General features: G+C 38.5%; 1 protein-coding gene and 1 long non-coding RNA gene across 2 annotated transcripts in view; one reads left to right on the forward strand and one right to left on the reverse strand.

Annotated features, from left to right (window-relative positions):
• Window positions 1–17,570, reverse strand: part of LOC141278263 (uncharacterized) — an 82,504-nt gene that overhangs the window by 11,866 nt on the left and 53,068 nt on the right. The window lies entirely within an intron of this gene.
• LOC109549146 (Golgi phosphoprotein 3-like) overlaps window positions 780–17,570 on the forward strand; it is a 30,958-nt gene continuing 14,167 nt past the window's right edge. Inside the window, exons 1-6 of the mRNA XM_073802040.1 lie at window positions 780–3,390; window positions 3,770–3,893; window positions 4,582–4,718; window positions 5,452–5,574; window positions 16,647–16,939; window positions 17,050–17,135. The gene's annotated coding sequence lies outside the window, so the exon portion shown is untranslated. The remainder of the gene's footprint in view (window positions 3,391–3,769; window positions 3,894–4,581; window positions 4,719–5,451; window positions 5,575–16,646; window positions 16,940–17,049; window positions 17,136–17,570) is intronic.

Raw genomic sequence — 17,570 nt, forward strand, 5'->3', positions numbered from 1 at the left:
TGGCCTCAGCCTCAGCTTCTCCTTTGCAATGAGAGAACTTAACGCCTCAGGATATTGTGAGGAATAACACATAATAAAGCCCTTAACACAAGAGCCATTCAGCAAACATTGGCTGTTATTTCGAAACTCAGCCCTACTTAGAGTGTCCTGTGATGGCTGTTCCAGGTCTCACCTGCTCTCCTGCCTTCTAAACCCCTGATCTTTTTAAATCCCACATTAAGTTCAACTGTATTTCTGTGAATAGTGGAGTTTCACTTTCTTTATTCAAAGAAGGCAGGTCCTTGCACATAAGGAAAGAAGTAATGGAGGAGGGCTTTTAAGCAGAGATACTCATAATTTAAAACTCTTTTGTCTTGAATTGGTGCAAGCATCCATTTATTCACAATTTTAAAACTTGTGCAGTCAGCGGGGTTAGGGAAGCCAAAGCCTGGCGCAGCATTTTTTCCTCTGCTCTTCCCTTCCTGCCTCCTGGTAGATAACACTAGAATTTATGGGGCTAAACCTGTGATGTAGACAATGTCTAGAAGTTGCTACCCCCATACTTATAAATTACCTTCATAGAATCTAGAGTTATCCTTACCATTTTTTACGTTGCTGATTTATTTATAGGTGACCTCCAGCAAAAAAGTCCCTCATGAATCAACCAGAGCATGACAGGGAAGTGGGGTAGAGTGAGTATCTCCAAGCAATTCACTATCATTTCCAAACCCTCCACAAGCGTTCCCTTCATCTGGGCCTCAGTCTTACCACGGAGCAGCCTCCGCTGTGGAAGGGTAAGGAAAGTGGAATCGCTCGAGAAGGGGGAACGCCTCTGTCAGCTTGGTCCAGTAAGGTTTTGGAGCAGCCTGTCAGACGTGACCCTGAGCACTCAGGGAGGGCGAGACAGGGCTGAAGTCAGAGTTGGAGCCAGGCTTGAAGGCCAGCTTTTCGGACAGAATCTACCCTGGGAACTGTACAGCAGCACCGTCTACCCTCTGCAGCATTGCCCCGCCTGGAGCAGACCTGGGTAATAAGGGCACCAGCGTCACAGAGTGGCACCTGAGGCACTGGTGGCTTTGAAATCAGTCCAAGTTCAAACTCTACCTCTGCCAGTTACAAGTTAGGTGAACTTGGGCAACGTAACTTGTCAGAGTCTTTGTTTTAGGCATGGTTCGAGGCCTTCCCCATGTCCCTAGAGGTCTCCTTACTGTGCTCCAGCGTCACACAGTAGTCAGCTGTTCACATCTGTCCTCCCCGGTAGACGTGGGCCCCTGACTGCATCATCATACGTCTTTATAGCCCCAGGCTCTGGCATAGTCACTGTCATATTATAAAGCCTCAAAAAATGTTTAATGAATTGAGTACAGAAAATACCAGTGGTCACTGGAGTTCTGACAGTAATAAACCTTACTATGTGCTCTGTATTATATAACCTCTTGCAAGCATGCTGTCTCTGAGAGCAAATTGAACAAATACAGGTATTAATATAGGAACAAACGTTTACTAAGGACTGGATGTGTTAAGCACGTGAGCCCAAAAGAGCTAAAAGATAATACCTGTAATCTAATGATTGTGTCCATAGAATAACTTTGTTAGAAACAAAAGAACGGCAGTCGTGTCAGTTTTACAGCTTTTGTGTGATCTTTTCTCTTACAGATAAAACCTGATAACCATGTTCCACAATGGTTATGTCAGCATGACATAAAAATCCATGTAGTTTGATTTTCTGCCTAAAACTCAAATCTAATATTTGACACTAGCGTCCAAAAACCGTAGATACGAACTTTTGGTCCCTAAAAAGAATATCGCTCTTAGAACATAGCTTTGCTGGTTCTCAGAGGGTAACACTATTCATCACTTCTGATTTTCTTTCCATATGGAGTCACCTTCCGTTACAGTCCTGACCTTGCTCTGCCCTTTTACTCACTCCTCCCCAGGCAAGGAAGAGTGAAACAAGGGAATTCTAGGATGCCTTCTTATCGAAGTATGTTCTGCTCTGCCCTTCCATGCCAGAAGTTTGTAAGAACAGGCACGGTTGTCCAGTGGTGCCAGTGGATGGCAAAGTCTCTATATCTCTGGGGTGCGATGTAGGAAACAAGTTGTTGCCACAGATTTAAGCCTTGTTCTCTACTATCAGCTTTCTCAATAATGATGACACTTTTACCTCCATCTGGCTGAATACCTGAGCCTGTTTCTAAGTTGCTTAGGAGCTTAGTGGAGAATGGTGATGTTATTGACCCTCCTCAAACCCCAACTTGACAATGCTTATTTGTTAAATAGTATGGAAAGTTTATAAATGTGGGTAGCTCTTGGAATTCCAATCAAAAAGGGGGACAGACATTCTCTGACCATTCTGAATAAACTGACAACATACCTTCTCTTTATACAGTCTGTTTTTCTGCTATTGCAGTATAGACATTTTAAACTTCTTTTAAGATTTATTTTGCTTAAAAACTTTTAAAGATTTATTTTGCTTTTAAGTGCTTTTCTTGGGTGGCAGACTGGTATTTTATTTTTATTTGACGTCATGGTAAGACGCAACACATCATCCTAGTAGACTTCCTATATAAGCAATGACCAATTATAAAATATAACAGAGGGAAAGGTCTTACTTATAATAGCATTACTTCACCAGAAAAAGATACCTATGAATAAACTAAATGAAAAATTACCACCTATACAAGGAGAAGTTTACGAAGGTATTGAAGAATATAAATGAAGACATGAATTCTATGGAAAGATGTTTATATAAGAAGATTCAACATTATAAAGATGTCAATTCTTCCCATATCAGACTCTACATATAAGGCAATTTCAATAAACATAGCAAGGAGATTTTATTTTGGCTAGTGATACTGGTTCTAAAGTTCATATGGAAAAGGAGGGAAACCAGGGAAAAAATTGTAAAATAAAAGTTAATGAAGGGATTGGCCCTACTATGTGCCAAAATACATTATAAAGTTGTATTAATTAAAACAGTGCATTACTGGCACGTGAGCAGGCAGACAGATGAATGGAACAGAACAGAGTATAGAAGTAGACCTATATTAGATAAAGTAACAATATGTGGTTTAAGGAAAGACAGAAAAAAGGGAAAAAAATGAATGGCTCATAAAATGAAAGATGATTTCTCATTTTCATAAAGTCCAAAACAGGTGTTCCTGCTTGGCAGGCTCTCCTCCAGGCAAGGATTCTGGAGCTCGTGCTCCTTGCATCTTTAGCTCTGCCATGCTCAGTATGTGGCTTCTCAAGTTTTTCTGGAGGATATCTCCATTCCACATGGCAGAAGGCAAAGAGGATGGAGGATCATGTGTGGGAAGCTTTTACGTGCCAGGTCCATCACTTCCTGACTGCAGTCGAAGCTGGGAAACAAACGTGCTGTGAGCCCAGAGAGAGGAAGGAAAAGCTTTGGTAAATAACTAGCATTCTCTCCCACAAGACCCAAATGCATATGGAATTTAATATGTCACCAGGGTGGCATTTGATATCAATGGGGAAAGATGAATTATTCAATTAATGATCCTGAAGAACTGGATAGCTGTCTCAAAAAAGAAAAAAAAGTTGGATTCCCAATTCATTCCTTGCAACAAAATACATTATAATTCAGTCAAATTTGAATGGGAAAAAAAAGGAAGGAAACTATTAGAAAACACAGGAGAAAAGGGAAGGTCTTTTTATAAATAAGCATGCCCGCCCAGAAGACTCAAGGAAATGTGGGGTTAAGATTGTATAGCGCATTCACCCAGATACAACTATTCCAAGTTTCACAGTCCTATTTCTTCCTTTTCAGGGCCCTTACATTAACGCAGAACACCTGCTTTGGCTTGCATTCGGCATCCCACTGTAGCTCTGACATTTTTATTATCGTATCCTGAGGCTAATGTTCAGCATAGTCTGCCCTCCCGCTGCAAGAGGTAAGAGTCTAATTAAAATCAGCCATGAAAGCCTTCTGGCTCTCTTGACATGCCCTGAGTTGATAGTTGGCTGACCTGGTGTGCCAGTCTCTTTCTTCAAGGCTTCCAGGAGAGTTAACAGAAGTCAGTGACCTCTACAATCCTTATGAATACCATTGTCCCACACCACTCAAGAGCTACCACGTATTCCCCAGCCTGGTCCCTTCCACCCGTTCCTTATTCCCAAACAGAGGTGAAAGTCTTAGTAAACGTGCTGCTACAGCATGCTCTGGGTTGTCACTACCCCGACTTAGACCAGCAATGAGGTTCTTGATGCCTCCTGACCAGAGAGTGAGCAAATTCTCTAGTCCCATTCTTGAGGGTCAACTTTCCATGGCCATCTCTGGTACCAGTTTAGGTCTCCGCAAAAGCAGACCTTGAGGCAAGGATTAGGGGGCATGTAGCTACTGGGGAGGTGATATCAGGAAGAGAGGAGGTAGGGAAAGTGAGATAGAGAAGGTAGAAAAGTCAATAAAGGATACATTAAAGTGAAGATTACTGCTGTAGTCAACAAGAGCTGAATTCACTCTGAGCAACCGGCAAGAATTGCCTGCTGAGAGATGGAGAAGCTTACATATTTATCCACTGATTCCTATTCTTTATTGGTTGGGGGTTGCCTCCGAGAGGCTGATAGACTGTTTCTTCCCAGCCATCCTGGAAAGTCCACCCTTGCAGGGTGGAGCACATTCCGTGACACCTCAGAATGACTCGGGAAGAGAAGCAGAAAGATTCAGACACAAGTTGGATGCTGTCAGAATGTGCAGGAACTGTTATTTATGGCTGCAGGTAAAGTTACTAGCTGGGACATTAACAGCATCTGCTACAGCAAGAATTAAGATACCAATTCTGTCTATATTCCTTTCAAGCAGTTTTAAACAGCATCTGTTGTATTGCTGAAGGTGTAGGCAAACAGCATGCTGATGTACTGTTCCGAATGTGTATTGATACAGCCTCTATGAAGGGCAACTGGACGGTGGCTGTCAATATTGAAGGTGTGGGAATTCCCTGGGGGTCCAGTGGTTAGGACTTCACGTTTTCACTGCCTAGGGTGTGGGTTCAGTCCCTGGTTGGGGAATTAAGGTTCCTCAAGCTACACGGCATGGCCAAAAAATATATATGTATAATATATATATTGAAGGTGTGTATACTTTTTGATCCACGTTTAGGAATTTCACTGCTAGGAATTGATCCTGAAGATATTGATGCAAAGCCTTTCATACAAGTATTTTCATTGTAATCATAGAGGATCGGGCACCGGTTTCCTCCATGGGGCACTGGGTAAATTATTGTACATCCATATAGTGGCACCCTTAAATAGAAGGGGATCCTCTCTGTGTACTGACATTGAACACTCTTATCAGAAGGCAGCAGAAAATGATTAACTGTTTATTCAGTATACTACTGTACTGTATAAGTGGGAAAAGAAAAAGTGTGTTTGCATATGTACAAACTATCTCCAGAAGGAGATTTCTACATGCTATGGATTGTATTCTTCTTATAACTTCTCTGTTATTCCTAGGGACTTGGGATAAGAGGTGGCGGCTCCAGGGTAGTATTAGTCTACCAAATGGTAGATTGTGAAAACAAGTGTGATGAAAACTGACAAATAATAACAGAGTACGGCAAAGTGACTGGATAGCAGGTAATCATTCACAAACTGGTGGGTTTCCTGTTCACCAGCAATAGATAGTTAGAAAATGTAATGGAAGGGAATTTGCAACAGAAACCTAAGTATAAAACACCTAAGAATAAACATAACAATAAATATATAAGATCTTTACAGGGGAAAAAGTAAACTATAGGACATAGAAAAACACCTAGATAAATGGAGACTATTAATGGTCTCAATATATTTTGATGCCAGTTCTCTCCAAATTGTTCCATAAAGACAATGTAATCCCCCAAATATCCTAATAATATTTAGTATATAGTTTAACAAGCTAATTTAAGAATTCATAAGTAAGGCTACAAGTATATGCATAGCTTAGACAGTCATGGAGTGGGAGAAATCAAATGATCAGTAAATGTAAAAATCAATGTTATTCTCCCTAGTCATTGCAGACATGTAAATTAAAATAAGATGTAACTTTTCACCATATAATTGGCAAAAAATAAAAAATGTTGATACCACCAATCAAGAATGTGAGGAAATGGTATTCTCCCACTCAACTGATAGAAAAAACATTATTTAAGGCTCTCTGAAAAGCAACGTGGCAGTAACTTTGAAAATGGTAATTATTCATTCTCAATGACCAAGCAATTCCATTTCTCAATATCTATCCTGTATGCATCAAACATGTAATTTAAGTGGCATGCACAAAGATATTACCCCTAGTTCATAGTTGCAAAGAAAAGAAAAAAGGACAACAATCTAAATACCCATCGATATATTCATAAATGGCTACATAAGCCATAGTAAAGCCCTACTATGAAATATTATGTAGTAATTTAAAAGAATGATGTAAATCAATATCTACTGACATGAAAAGAATAAAAAGCAAGGTTTAGAATACTGAATTCAATAGCATCCCACTTATGAAAAATATAAAACACCACAAAACAACACTAAACACTTACTTGTACAGGTACAAGTGCATGATTATATATTAATTTTTTTTGAATTTAATTTTATTTTTTTATACAACAGGTTCTTATTAGCTATCCATTTCATACTTATTAGTGTATACATGTCAATCCCAATCTCCCAATTCATCCCACACCCCCAGCCGCCACTTTCGCCCCTTGGTGTCCATACGTTTGTTCTCTACATCTGTGTCTCTATTTCTGCCCTGCAAACCAGTTCATCTATACCTTATTTCTAGGTTCCATATATATACGTTAATGTACGATATTGGTTTTTCTCTTTCTGACTTACTTCACTCTGTATGACAGTCTCTATATCCTTCCACATCTCTACAAATGACCCAATTTCGTTCCTTTTTATGACTGGGTAATATTCCATTGTATATATGTACTACATCTTCTTTATCCATTCTTCTGTTGATGGGCATTTAGGTTGCTTCCATGACCTGGCTATTGTAAATAGTGCTGCAGTGAATATTGGGGTGCATGTGTCTTTTTGAATTATGGTTTTCTCTGGGTATAAGCCCAGTAGTGGGATTGCTGGGTCATATGGTAGCTCTATTTTTAGACTTTTAAGGAACCTGCATACTGTTCTCCATAGTGGCTGTATCAATTTACATTCCCACCAACAGTGCAAGAGTGTTCCCTTTTCTCCACACCCTTCCCAGCATTCGTTGTTTGTAGATTTTCTGATGATGCTCATTCTAATTGGCGTGAGGTGATACCGCATTGTAGTTTTGATTTGCATTTCTCTAATAATTAGTGATGTTGAGCATCTTTTCATGTGCTGCTTGACCATCTGTATGTCTTCTTTGGAGAAATGTCTGTTTAGTCTTCTGCGCATTTTTTGATTGGCTTGTTTGTTTTTTTTTATATTGAGCTGCATGAGCTGTTTATTTATTTTGGAGATTAATCCTTTGTCCACTGATTCGTTTGCAAATATTTTCTCCCATTCTAAGGGTTGTCTTTTTGTCTTGTTTGTAGTTTCCTTTGCTTTGCAAAAGCTTTTAAGTTTCATTAGGTCCCATTTGTTTATTTTTGTTTTTATTTCCATTACTCTGGGAGGTGGGTCAAAAAATATCTTGCTGTGATTTATGTCAGAGTGTTCTTCCTGTGTTTTCCTCTAAGAGTTTTATAGTGTCCGGTCCTACATTTAGTTCTCTAATACATTTTGAGTTTATTTCTGTGTATGGTGTTAGGGAGTGTTCTAATTTCATTCTTTTACATGTAGCTTGTCCACTTTTCCCAGCACCACTTATTGAAGAGACTGTCTTTTCTCCATTGTATATCCTTGCCTCCTTTGTCTTAGATTAGTTGACCATAGGTGCATGGGTTTATCTCTGGGCTTTCTATCCTGTTCCATTGATCTATATTTCTGGGTTTTGTGCTAGTACATATTGTCTTGATTCCTGTAGCTTTGTAGTATAGTCTGAAGTCAGGGTGTCTGATTCCTCCAGCTCCGTTTTTTTCCCTCAAGACTCCTTTGGCTATTCGGGGTCTTTTGTGTCTCCATACAAATTTTAAGATTTTTTGTTCTACTTCTGTAAAAAATGCCACTGGTAATTTGATAGGGATTGCATTGAGTCTGTAGATTGCCTTGAGTAGTATAGTCATTTTCACAATATTGATTCTTCCAATCCAAGAACATGGTATATCTCTCTATCTGTTTGTGTCATCTTTGATTTCTTTCATCAGTGTCTTATAGTTTTCTGCATACAGGTCTTTTGTCTCCCTAGGTAGGTTTATTCCTAGGTATTTTTTTCTTTTTGTTGCAATGGTAAACGGGGAGTGTTTCCTTCATTTTTCCTTCAGATTTTTCATCATTAGTGTATAGGAATGCAAGAGATTTCTGTACATTAATTTTGTATCCTGCAACTTTACCAAATTCATTGATTAGATCTAGTAGTTTTCTGGTGGCATCTTTAGGATTCTCTATGTATAGTATCATGTCATCTGCAAACAGTGACAGTTTTACTTCTTCCTTTCCAATTTGTATGCCTTTCATTTCCTTTTCTTTTCTGATTGCCATGGCTAGGACTTCCAAAACTATGCTGAATATAAGTGGCGAGAATGGGCATCCTTGTCTTGTTCCTGATCTTAAAGGGAATGCTTTCAGTTTTTCACCATTGAGTGTGATATTAGCTGTGGGTGGCCTTTATTATGTTGAGGTAGGTTCCCTCTATGCACACTTTCTGTAGAGTTTTTATCATAAATGGTTGTTGAATATTTTTTAAGGGGTTTTTATTTATTTTATTTATTATTATTATTTTTGGCTGCGTTGGGTCTTCATTGCTGCGTACAGGCTTTCTCTAGTTGTGGCGAGCGGGGGCTACTCTTCGTTACAGTGCACGGGCTTCCCATTGTGGTGGCTTCTCTTGTGGAGCGTGGGCTCTAGGCACGTGGGCTTTAGTAGTTGCAGCATGCAGGCTCAGTAGTTGCGACACATGGGCCCTAGAGTGTGCAGGCTTCAGTAGTCATGGAGCATGAGCTCAGTAGTTGTGGCACACGGGCTCAATAGTTATGGCTCGCAGGCTCTAGAGCGCAGGCTCAGTAGTTGTGGCACATGGACTTAGTTGCTCTGCGGCATGTGGGATCTTCCCAGCCCAGGGATTGAACCCGTGTCCCCTGCATTGGCAGGTAGATTCTTAATCACTGTAGCTTTTTTCTGCATCTATTGAGATGATCATATGGTTTTTATTCTTCAGTTTGTTATGTGATATATCACATTGATTGATTTGTAGATATTGAAAAATCCTTGCATCCCTGGGATAAATCCCACTTGATCATTGTTTATGATCCTTTTAATGTTAGAGTTGGTTTGCTAGTATTTTGTTGAGGATTTTTGCATCTATGTTCATCAGTGAATTTGGCCTGTAATTTTCTTTTTTTGTGATATCTTTGCCTGGTTTTTGTTATCAGGGTGATGGTGGCCTCATAGAATGAGTTTGGAAATGTTCCTTCCTCTGCAATCTTTTGGAATAGTTTTGGAAGGATGGATGTTAACTCTTCTCTAAACGTTAGGTAGAATTGACTTGTGAAGCCATCTGGTCCTGGACTTTTGTTTGTTGGGAGCTTTAAAATTACTGACTTAATTTCAATACTGGTAATTGGTCAGCTCATATTTTCTACTTCTTCCAGGTTCAGTTTTAGATGATTGTTTCTTTCTAAGAATTTTTCCATTTCTTCTAGCTTGCGTATTTCATTTGTGTATAGTTGCTTGTAGTAGTCTCTTACGATCCTTTGTATTATATTTCTGTGCTGTCGGTGGTAACTTCTCCCTTTTCATTTCTGATTTTATTGATTTTGGTTATCTCCCTTTTTTTTTTTTAAGATTTATTTATTTTTGGCTGCATCAGGTCTTAGTTGCAGCATGCAGGATCTTCGTTGAGGAATGTGGGATCTCTCTAGTTGTGGCGTGCGAGTTTTCTCTTCTCTAGTTTTGGCGCATGGGTCCAGGGCACCTAGGCTCTGTAGTTGTGGGGCGCAGGTTCCAGAGCACGTGGGCTCTGTAGTTTGTGGCATGAAGGCTCTCTAGTTGAGGCGTGAGAGCTCAGCAGTTGTGGCACACGGGCTTAGTTGCCCCATGGCATGTGGGATCTTCGTTCCCTGACCAGGGATTGAACCCATGTCCCCTGCATTGTAAAGCGGATTCTTTACCACTGGACCACCAGGGAAACCCCTCCTTTTTTTTCTTGATGAATCTGGCTAAAGGTTTATCAATTTTGTTTATCTTTTCAAAGAACCAGCTTTTAGTTTCATTGATCCTTTCTATTGTTTTTTAGTCTCTATTTCATTTATTTAGCCTCTGATCTTTATGGTTTCTTTCCTTCTACTCACTTTGGGTTTTGTTTGTTCTTCTTTCTCTAGTTGCTTTAGGTGTAAATTTAGATTTTTCATTTGCAATTTTTCTTGTTTCCTGAGGTAAGCTTGTATCAGTGTAAACTTCCCTCTTAGAACTGCTTTTGCTGTGTCCCATAGGTTTTGGATCATTGTGTTTTCATTTTCATTTGTCTCTAGGTATTTTTTGATTTCCTCTTTGATTTCTTCAGTGATCCATTGGTTGTTTAGTAGCAGATTGTTTAGCCTTCATGTGTTTGTGTTTTTTGCAGTTTTTTTTTCTTATAGTTGATTTCTAGTTTCGTAGCATTGTGGTTGGAGAATTTTTTTAAAGCATAATCCAGTGAGAAATACTGGCATAGTAACAAGAGATAAATTAAACTCTTAATAAAGAACTACTACAGTAAGATTAGAATCTTACCTTTTAAGAAAAAAAAAAAAGCTGAAAGTAGCTTGATGAAAGGAGGTATAAAAAATGGTTGGGACATCTGGGATATAGCAACAAAATCAAAATACATAAAGATGGTGAAAACTAAGTACTATGCCCATCTGAGACAAAACATGTAACCAAACTGAGCCAAAAGGAAGAAGGGGGGCGATATGGAGGGGGGTGGAGAAGAAGCAAAGTACAAAAGAGTATCTATGGCATGTTACTCTTCACATAGAAGGAGATGACCTAGAGGGGTGGGATAGGGAGGATGGGAGGGAGGCTCATGAGGGAGGGGATATGGGGACATATGTATGCATATGGCTGATTCACTTTGGTGTACAACAGAAACTAACACGGTATTGTGAAGCAATTATACTCCAATAAAGATCTATTAAGAAAAAAAGAAAATACGTATGTATCTTATTTGTGCAAAAGATATATTCCCTGACTTACAATGGAGTTACGTCCTAATAAACCTGTCTTAAAGTTGAAAATGTATTTAATACACCTAAGCTACTGAATATCATAGTTTAGCCTAGCCTACCTTAAACGTGTGCAGAACACTAACATTAGTCTACAGTTGGGCAAAATCATCTAACACAAAAGCCAATTTTATAATAAAGTATTGAATATCTCATGGAGTATTAAATACTGTACTAAAAGTGAAAAACAGCATGGTTGTCTGGGTACAGAATGGTTGTAAGTGTATTGGTTGTTTATACTCATGGTCACATGGCTGATGGAGCTACAGCTTGCTGCCCCCGCCCAGCATCACAAGAGAGTATCTACCGCATGTCACTAGCCTGGAAAAATCAAAATTAAAAATTCTAAGTACAAATAGGTATAGCTTCACACCATTGTAAAGCCAAGAAATCATAAGTTAAAAAATCTTAGGGTTTCCCTGGTGGCTCAGTGGTTGGGAGTCCGCCTGCCGATGCAGGGGACACAGGTTCGTGCCCCGGTCCAGGAAGATCCCGCGTGCTGCGGAGCGGCTGGGCCCGTGAGCCATGGCCGCTGAGCCTGTGCGTCCAGAGCCTGTGCTCCGCAACGGGAGAGACCACAACAGTGAGAGGCCCGCATACTGCAAAACATAAATTAATAATAATAATAATAGTATTGAATTTGAGCTCAGAAAACAAATTTCCATGAATCCATACCAACATAAAAAAGGATTGAAGGGCTTCCCTGGTGGCACAGTGGTTGAGAATCCACCTGCCAATGCAGGGGACACAGGTTCACGCCCTGACCCGGGAAGATCCCACACGCCATGGAGCAACCAAGCCCGTGTGCCACAACTACTGAGCCTGCGCTCTAGAGCCTATGCTCCACAACAAGAGAAGCCACCGCAGTGAGAAAACCGCGCACCACAACCAAAAGTAGCCCCCACTCTGCACAACTAGAGAAAGCCTGCACGCAGCAACGAAGACCCAACACAGCCAAAAATTAATTAAATAAATAAATTTTTTTAAAAAGGAATTGAATAAATACATGTATAGGGGAAACAATATCTCTTCTTACAAAAGAATTTCAACTAATAAATGTAGAAGAAATGAGAGAAATAAAAAAAATTACCACCAGGCAGACACCACCATAGTAAGTGTTGCAGGTCTGGTCAGTTTGATGAATGCTAAAATCAGTTGTGAGTGTTCGAGAAGGAATAAGATATTTCATAGTCTCAGAGTATTTCTCCAAGACATTTGTCAATTACATAGGGAAAACTGGTAACTTTACTGTGGAGAATATCTGCAGACACCTCCTTAGCCAAGGGATCAAGGTTAATAAATCACCAGCAACAAATCACATTGAAATCATTATGCACTGAGATGGACACAGTATCACTTCTGGGGTAATCTTGCTAAAATGCAACACCTCAAGCTAATCACGAGAAAACATCAGACGAACCCAAGTTGAAAGACGTTCTACAAACTATCAAGGTCATGAAAGACAAAGAAAGACTGAGAAACCATCACAGATTGCCGGAAACCAAGGAGCCAATAACTAAATGCAATGTGGATCATGGGTTGGATCCTGAAGCAGAAAAAGGACATTAAGGGGAAAATGAGTGAAATTTAAATAAGATCTGTGTTTGGTTAATAGTATTCACCAATGCTATTTTTCTGTTTTTGGTAATTGTATGATGGTTATGGAATTGTGAAAATTACGGAAGCTGGGAGAAAGGCATATGTAAGCTCTTTGTACTATTTCTGCAACTTTCCTTTAAGTGGAAAATTATTTCAAAAGAAAAAGAGAACATAGAGAGAAAGGGCATTGTTCTCAATACTCTCTTTCTTTGTATTTGCTATGTTCAACCCTGCCAATGTGCTTGCATCTCCCTGCTCTATTTGATGGCACAAAATATTACATGCTGGGAAATTGTGCAGATGAACCAATGTAGTTTCCATGGCATACTGACATCATTTCCCTACTTTCCAATCTCATATGAGCTTAATTAATGCACTTTAAAGAATTTTACCAAAATAGACTATATTGAAGTTGCATGTGACATATTTGATTAAAATGGAATCATGAAATATGAGGGGGGAAATCAGTATTTAAAAGTCAATATAAGCTTACAATAGCCAAAACAATCTTGAAAAATAACAAATTTGTAAGACTAACATTTCCTGATTTCAAAACTTATTACTTACCTATAGTAATCAAAACAGTGTGATAGTGGCATGAGGATAGACATATAGACCAAAAGAATAGAATAGAGCCCCCAAATAAACCCAAGCACATCTGGTCAATTGATTTTCAATAGGAGTGCCAAGACTATTAAATGGGGAAAGACAGTCTTTTTAACAAAAGGTAGTGAGAAAACTGGATATGCACATGCAAAAGAATGAAGTTGGATCTTTACCATATACCATATACAAAAATTAACTCAAAACAGATCAAAGGCTTAAGCTTAAGAGCTAAAAGTATAGAATTTTAAAATGAAAACATAGGGGAAAGTCTTTATGACATTGGATTTGGCAATAATTTCTTGGATATGACACCAAAAGCATAGGCAATAAAGAAAAAATAGAAAAATTGGACTTCATCAAAGACATTTGTGCATTAAAGGACATTATCAAGAAAGTAAAAAGACAGTTTATAGAGTAGCAGAAAATATTTGCAAATCATCTATCTGATAAAGGATGTTAATCCAGAATATATAAATAATTCCTATGAGGCAATGGGTTAAAAAAACCTCAATTCAAAAATGGGAAAAGATCTTGAATAGGCATTTCTCCAAAGAAGATATACAACTAGACAATAAGCACATGAAAAGATGTTTAACATCATTAGTCATTAGGGAAATGCAAATCCAAACCACAATGAGATACCACTCTATGCCCATTAGGATGGCTATGATTCTAAAACAAACAACAAAAACAAACAAAAAAGGAAAATAACAAGTGTTGGCAATGCTCTGGAGAAACTGGAATCTTCATGTATTGCTGTAGGAAAGTAAAATGGTTTAGCCGCTGTGGAAAATAGTTTAGCAGTTCCTCAGAAAGTTAAACATTGAATTACTGTATGACCCAGCAATTCCATTCCAATGTATATACCACAAAAATACTGAAAGCAGGGACTCAAACAGGCACTTGTTCACCAATATTCATAACAGCATTATTCACAATAGTCAAAAGGTAGAAACAGCCCAAAAGTTCATCTACAGGTGAATGGATAAACAAGTTGTTGTATATATATACAATGGGATATTATTCAACCATAAAAAGGAATGGAATTCTGATACATGCTACAACATGGATGAACCTTGAAAACATTTTGCTAAGTGAAATAAGCCAAACACAAAAGGACAAGTATTGTATGATTCTACTTCTATGAGGTACCTAGAACAGGCAAATTCATAGAGACAGTAAGTAGAATAGAGGTTACCAGGGCCTGGAAGGAAGGGGCAATGGGGAGTTGTTTAATGGGCACAGATTTTCTGTTTGGGATGATAAAGTTCTGGAAATGGATAGTGGTATTGGTTGCACAACATTGTGAAAGCACTTAATGCCACTGAATTGTACACTTAAAATGGTAAATTTTATGATACACATATATTTTTTTCTTTAACAGTTTTATTGAGGTATAATTCACATATAATAAATGACACATTTAAATTTTCAGTTTTATATGATACATATATTTTAACACAAGAGCTCAATACTATACATGAAACATATAATATTGCATGTCAAATATACTCAATTAAAAAAATTAAATTACATTCCAAAAAACTCAATAAAACATATGATGTGAAATACAGATGTATAATCGTAGTAATTAACAATTATAAGTAGACATTTAAAAATTTTGCCTATATCCCCCAAAGTTTATGTGTTCTAGTTGTCCAAAGAACATTTTGAGGAACTTATCATTAGGAAAATGAGGGATCTCCTAGATATAGTCTGCCTTATCTGTAAGTGTATATGCTCGTGTGCATGTATGTGTGTGTGTGTGTGAGTGTGTGTGTCTGTGTGTGTTGTATGATGGGAAATAGAAGAAAAGAGAAGAGGGTACTACCTCTTCATATTGAAAGAAGATCGTCCTTTTTGCTTGTCCTGGGGAAAAAAGAACACTGACATGACATACTTTTGGGAATGCTGCAGACTGATCAAGAAAAAAAGGAGGGAAAGTACACATTACCACCATTAAAAATGAAGGAGGGAATATCACCACAGACCCTACATATATTAAAAGGCAAATAAAGGAATGTAGTGAATAACTTTATGCCTATAAACTTGACAAATAGATGAAAAGAGTTCTTTTAAAAACACAACTTACCAAACTGATACAAAAAGAAATAGAAAATTTTCATAACTCTATTTTTAAAGTTGAATTGATGATGGAAAACCTTCCTGCAAAGAAAACTGCAGGCCCAGATGGTTTTCTTCGGGAATTCTATCAAACATTTAAGGAAGAAATTATACTAATCTTACACAAACTCCTTTAGAAAATAGAAAGTGTTCCCAACTCATTTTATGAAGCCAAGATAATACTGCCAAAAACTTGACAGAAACACTACAAGAAAATTGGAGACCAACATCTCTTAAGTTGCAAAAATCTTTCACAAAATATTAGCAAGTCAAAAGCAGCAATACTACATCCTGATTAAGTAGGTGTATTCTAGGAATAGAAGGTTGCCTTAACATTTGATAATCAGTTGGTGTTATTTGCCACTGTAACAGAATAAAGGAGAAAAACCATATAACCATACCAATAAATGCAAAAATGCCTCATAAAATTCAATAGCCATCATGATTTTAAAACAAAAACCTCTTTGCAAACTAGGACATGAAAGGGAACTTTTTGTTAAATTTAAAAGCATTTAGGAAGAACCTAAAGATAATATACCTAAAGGTTGATTATACCTAAAGAATACCTAAAGAATATTGAATATTCTTCCCTCAAGATTATAAACAAAGCTAAGATGTTCACTCTCACCACTGTTTTCAATATTATACTGGAGACCTTAGCCAATGTAAAAAGGTAAGAAAAAGATATAAAAGTCATACATATTACAAAGGAAGAAATAAAATCATTAGCATTTAAACAAGCATTAAAATCCACAAAATACTTAGGAACAAATTTAACAAAAGACATGTAAGACCTCTACAGTGAAAACTATAACACGTTACTGCCAAGACTTGAGCTGCAATTTATTGACTGCTATCCATGAAACTACTTTGTAAGGAGATTCTGTTTGAGGCACTTTAATATTTTGATGAAGTGTTCCTCAAGCTGGACAAAAAGCAATACCCTGGCCCTGGAAAGATTTGCATTACTACTACTCAGTCCGACTAATAGTTGGCTAAAAATTTTATAACAGAAAAGTAAGTCTGCAATTATTATGTTTTTTTTTTCCTCAGCCCACCTGGATAATATTGATGTCCCCTTCCCTCAGAACACTATACATGACATTCCAGAGAAGGCTGGCAGAACCCTGCTGAAAACCCAAGCATTGCATCTTGTTGATTTTCCTTCGATGTTTGATTAGCATACCCTGCCTACATCATCCTCCGACTCTGGATCATCCAGTGACTCTGAAAGCCACTCCAGGAGCGGTCCATTGAAACCTGGTGGGTGCAGAGCAGTCTCTCTTGCCCTTGCTGGAAAATGACCTATAACAATTGGGGTGCTCACCTGCTACAGTAATGGAGAGGTAGGTACATGTAAAGAACCACAATCTTCCTGTTCTCTTTCTCTTTTCTCTCCTCCTTTAATCCCTTCAGAGTTTTGTTTTTGTTTTTGTTTTTTGGCTGCACCCTGCAGCTATGCAGGATCTTAGTTCCCTGACCAGGGATCAAACCAGTGCCCCCTGCAGCAGAAGCGTGGAGTCTTAACCACTGGACTGCCAGGTAAGTCCCCAGAGGTTTCTATTTTTGAGTTTCTATGAGCTTAATTCTGACCAGTTTTTGAACAAAACCTATTGCCCTGTAAACAAAGACCCTCTACTTTTTTTTTTTTTTTTTTTTTTTTGCGGTATGCGGGCCTCTCACTGTTGTGGCCTCTCCCGCTGCAGAGCACAGGCTCCAGATGCACAGGCTCAGCGGCCATGGCTCACGGGCCCAGCCGCTCCACGGCACGTGGGATCCTCCCGGACTGGGGCACGAACCCGTGTCCCCTGCATTGGCAGGCAGACTCTCAACCACTGCGCCACCAGGGAAGCCCAGACCCTCTACTTTTATACTTTGTGTATTATCAAGCAGTATTTGGACTTACACCTGCCTTTGTCACTTTGAAATAATGTAAGGTTAATTTAACAGGTTTTTTTTTCCATTTTGAGTTTATAT

Source organism: Tursiops truncatus, chromosome 3 (genome assembly GCF_011762595.2).
Source record: "Tursiops truncatus isolate mTurTru1 chromosome 3, mTurTru1.mat.Y, whole genome shotgun sequence".
Taxonomy (NCBI): domain Eukaryota; kingdom Metazoa; phylum Chordata; class Mammalia; order Artiodactyla; family Delphinidae; genus Tursiops; species Tursiops truncatus.